The 4,165-nt window shown below is 53.8% G+C and overlaps 1 long non-coding RNA gene across 1 annotated transcript; it reads right to left on the bottom strand.

Moving 5' to 3' along the window:
- Positions 1 to 709: 709 nt before the first annotated feature.
- LOC123477969 (uncharacterized) lies at positions 710 to 2,692 on the bottom strand. The gene is made up of 3 exons (XR_006653052.2): positions 2,555 to 2,692; positions 2,044 to 2,200; positions 710 to 1,497 (listed from the first exon to the last, which is right to left on the bottom strand). It is a non-coding gene; the product is annotated as an uncharacterized lncRNA (long non-coding RNA).
- Positions 2,693 to 4,165: the final 1,473 nt, after the last annotated feature.

A 4,165-nucleotide genomic window follows, 5' to 3' on the forward strand; every position in this document is an offset into this window, starting at 1 on the left:
TTTTCTGGGTGCCTCTTGCTCCTGAGCAGGATGGGGGCAGGGTGGCTAGAGACGCTGGGTCCCAAAATAGGCAGTTGGGATGCTGTCTACCCTCCCACTGCTGTGGAGCAAGGTCATGTGCCCCTGCCTTAGCTGTAGTGAACCGCAAGGGATGAAGCTGGGCCTCAGCCATTTTTCAGGTATCCTATCCTAGCTGGTGAGAGGCAAGAGACTGGAAGAGATGGGGGAGGGGAAGAAGCAGGAGCTGGGCCTCCCGGATCAGGGAATGGTGCTGTGGAGAGGGTCCACCTGCCCCCTCGCCACACTAACAGTGGGGCCAAGGATGGCAGGCCAGATTTAGACAGAGATGCCACCAGCCAGGGACAGGCCCAGGATGGAAGGTGGGGAGGGATGGGGTACAGATCAGATTCCACCCCCTACTGCAAACCCAAAAGCCACTCTAGATCGGACCTGCTGAGGGCTGTGATGGGAGGGAGGAATGGAGATCCGAATTTCATGAGACTGAAGTTTTGAAATGAATCAGACTAAATGCTGTGATGAGACAGCTCTAATAACTGGGCATGGCTGCCGCGTATATAATGTGGCCAATGTCTTTAAGGGAGCAGGCGAGGGAGGTTCGACAGAATGTAGTTAGGGGGAATTATAGAGACACATAAAGCCGTTTCTTATGTGTTCTCTAACAAGTCAAGACGCCTCAATAAGTGGGTTAAATGTATTTATTTGTTTAATATCTTATTTCCCTATACGAGCTGAGCCATATCTGTGCTTTCCTCCCCGGTGGTGACATCCCACGTTGGCCACCTCTGGGCCTTTAATAAAGGCTGGATGCCAGGATTAAGGAATGGGCCTTGGTTTCCTGACCTTGGAGCCCAGGGTTGAGGAATCCAGAGGAGGGGTCCCCTCGTCTGCCTCCACCTGCCCATGGCTACACTTGTCCTGTCTTTCACTCTGTGAGGCCCAGGTTGGGGGTGAAGGAGGAGGGAAGGAGCCTGACCTGGGGAGCATCTGTTAATGGCGTTCTTGAAACAGGAGAAATATGCATGTCTGACAAGGCAAGAGGAGCTGGGAAAGAGCATTTTTCAGTGGGATGAGAGCTGTCCTGGCGTGGGCATGGTGGAGGGCGTGCTGGCCGCACCACTGAGGAAGGGCTCCAGAGTGCCTCCTGCTGCTGAGCAGGATGGGGACAGGGTTGACCCAGGCCGTCTGTGGAGGAGGGGTCCTGCTCATGGTAGAACTCACACGTCTCTGGGGTGCATAGCACAGACCCCTTCCTCCTCCCTCTACCTCTCCTCCCCCGCTCCATTTCCCTCACTTTCCGGGAAAGCCAGGCCTGCGGAGAAAAGGGACTCTCAGCATCTCCTGAGCATGGAGGCCACTTCGAGGCCCGCAGATGGCTGGTCTGGGAGGCCAGGGTCTGGCCTGCTGTGGAGGGAGAGCTCTGGCCCTGCCAGCTTCAGACCCACGTCCACCAGCCTGGACTCGTGGCAGGCAGAGACCCTGGAAGAGACAAAGGGACAGCACCTGGTGGCTTCCTTGCTGACTCCCCAGATCCTTGCTGACTCACAGGGCCTTCCTTGCTGACACACAGGGCCTTCCTCTTCCCTTCTAAACAGCTCCCAACGTGGCCAGTCCTGAAGGTATCTCTTCTTTCAAATCAAATTCTTCTCTGGGTCTCTCTCTCTCTCTCTCTCTCTCTCTCTCTCTCACACACACACACACACACACACACACACACACACACACAATGTCCTCGAGGCTGAATCACACCTCTCCTCGTTTCCCCCAAGCCATATCTTTCTTGTCCTTATAGCTTCAGTCAGTTGGTGAGCCGAAGCACAACCCAGGGGTCATTGTTCAGTTCCTCTGCCGTGGGGTGCACCTTCCTGGTAACGCTGGTGGGCAGGCAGGACTGGCGAACTAATGTGCATGGCCCAGGGACTCCAATCCCCACTCCTGGTAGCCCCTAAGATTTCATCATGGTGGCATATGAGGCATGTTGACTCTCTCCACTTCCTCGGCCCTGGGTTTCTTCCCTGCACCAACCTGGCAGCTCGGGAATGACCTGCTCTGCCTCACGCAGGGTCGCAGGAGTGAGGTGGGCGCTGGTATCTTCCTGCTCTGAGCTGCGTTTTCCTCTCTAAGCTGGCTCCACGCTCTGGAGAGGCTGGAGCTGCTGAGGCCCGGACTGAGACATGTGATCCTGCAAGAGGTATTTTTAGCTTTCTCATTAACCGAGTACTTTCAAATTAGCCTTCTATTAACCTCCAAGGAAAATGAAAGTGTGTTTTTTTCCTTCCCAGAGTAAGTCTCTCCTGCAGAATATCAAGGTTTCCATGATTAACATTTCATGCGCCTCAAAGCTCTAATGAAGGTGGAGTTTCCAATATCTAACCACATGGAATAATTGGTCCAAGGTGGTCTGTTCCTTCTCATCTCAAACGCCCTTTGTTTCTGTCTCCCCTTTTTTTCCCAGAGAGCCCTCCCCGCCCTTAATCAGAAAGGGTTTGTTCATGTGACCGGTCCTCCCTTCTGGTCTAATCTGGGAAGTCATCACCTGTGCTGCATCGGTGATCCCCACTGACACGTAGCCACTACTCCTCTCTGAAGCTCTGACTGGTCCTTGAGCCTTGCGACCAGTATCGCACAGGAGGCCTCTTCTTTGGCAGTGGTCCTTGGAGTGGGCATATTGCTCTGCATCCAGGGTTGCAATTTACCAGCTCAACAGGGTCCAAGTCCAATGAGGCTAATCCAGTTTCCACGCCCACCGGAGAGGGAGGAGGGATCCGCCCAGCCAAGGTCACCTGTCAGCAGGCCTTCATCTCAGGAATGGTGCCGATGGGCCTGCTAGAGGGGACAGACATTCAGTCCAGCCACTCGGAGAAGGATGTACATGGAGTGCGTTTCTGACAACAGAGAGGAGGGGGCTGCCCCACCACCTACTCTCCCCGGGTCACTGAAGGAAATGGTGGGGTTGCTTCTGAAGGTCAAAATTTGGATCGTTGTCCACTGGTGCAGCCTGTCAGTGCCCCACCCCCAACACACACACCTCAGGTCTTGACAGCTCTCTGCCCTCTTCTTCCCTCTGAGTCCTCACCACAGATCGCCTCTCCACTGTCCCACCTCGGTCTCCTCCCTGTCTCCCTTCGGTCAGGGGCCTGAGCTTTCAAAGTCACCACGTTGATGAGAGGCTCTAATTTTCCCAACCAGAGGCCTCTTATGGAGACAATTTGCTTCTTGTTGGCATTTTGCTCCATTTGTGAGCAGCTGCTTAGCCAAAGGGACTGGGAGCAGCTGTGATGGAGAACTTTGGTCCTTTGTGTGGGGGATGCTGCTGAGCCCTGAAAGACTCCATCTCAAATGAGGGGGCTCCTTCATGGGGACTTTGGCTCAACCACCCTCGCCATCTCCATGAAGAGTCTCCCCTGCCGATGTGGCTCACCCAGTCTCCTCTAGATGCAACTCATTCCTGGGGGCCCGGGAAAAGATGAGAGGCACACGATTTAAGTGACCAGAGAGATCACAGGGTCACATGTTCATAAGGGCTGTCCGTCTGCAACCCTTGCCTTAAGTATCCAGCTGCCTCCTAGCTGTCTCCACTTAAACATCCGTCCTCCTGCTACTTCAAAATTGACATGTCAAAAAGCAAACTCATCACCTCACTGTCAAACTTCTTTCTTATTTGCTCCCTGGTTAATAGTGTCCCCATCAGCCCTTTGGCCCAAGCCAGAAACACACCGCCAATCTCCAAGTCCTGTCAACACCCCTCTGCTGGCCCTCCTGCCCTCCATCCCCATTATTCTGCCGTCACTCGGAGTCTCAGAGTATTTTGAGAGTCCCTCATCTTGTCAACCTACCATACATCTTTATCCCCTAAAGTCCATTTCCCTTCCTGCGCCCAGAATGCTTGCTCTAGAATGTTCTTCTGATTAGGCTGCTCCCTTGCTAACACCTTTCAATGGCTTCTGGTTACCTCCAGCCAAAGCCCACCTTCCTTGGATGACTCATAGCTTTCCCAGGACTGATACCTGCCTATTGGTTCAGCTTTATACCACCCACCCTCCCCCTACAAACCCATAACCAGCCAGGCCCAACCACCTGTACTTCCTGAATATCCCTGCCCCATTTCACACCTCTGGGCTTTACAAATGGTGCTGCCTCTGATTGA

The sequence above is a fragment of the Desmodus rotundus genome, chromosome 9, assembly GCF_022682495.2.
Source record: "Desmodus rotundus isolate HL8 chromosome 9, HLdesRot8A.1, whole genome shotgun sequence".
In the NCBI taxonomy this organism is placed as follows: domain Eukaryota; kingdom Metazoa; phylum Chordata; class Mammalia; order Chiroptera; family Phyllostomidae; genus Desmodus; species Desmodus rotundus.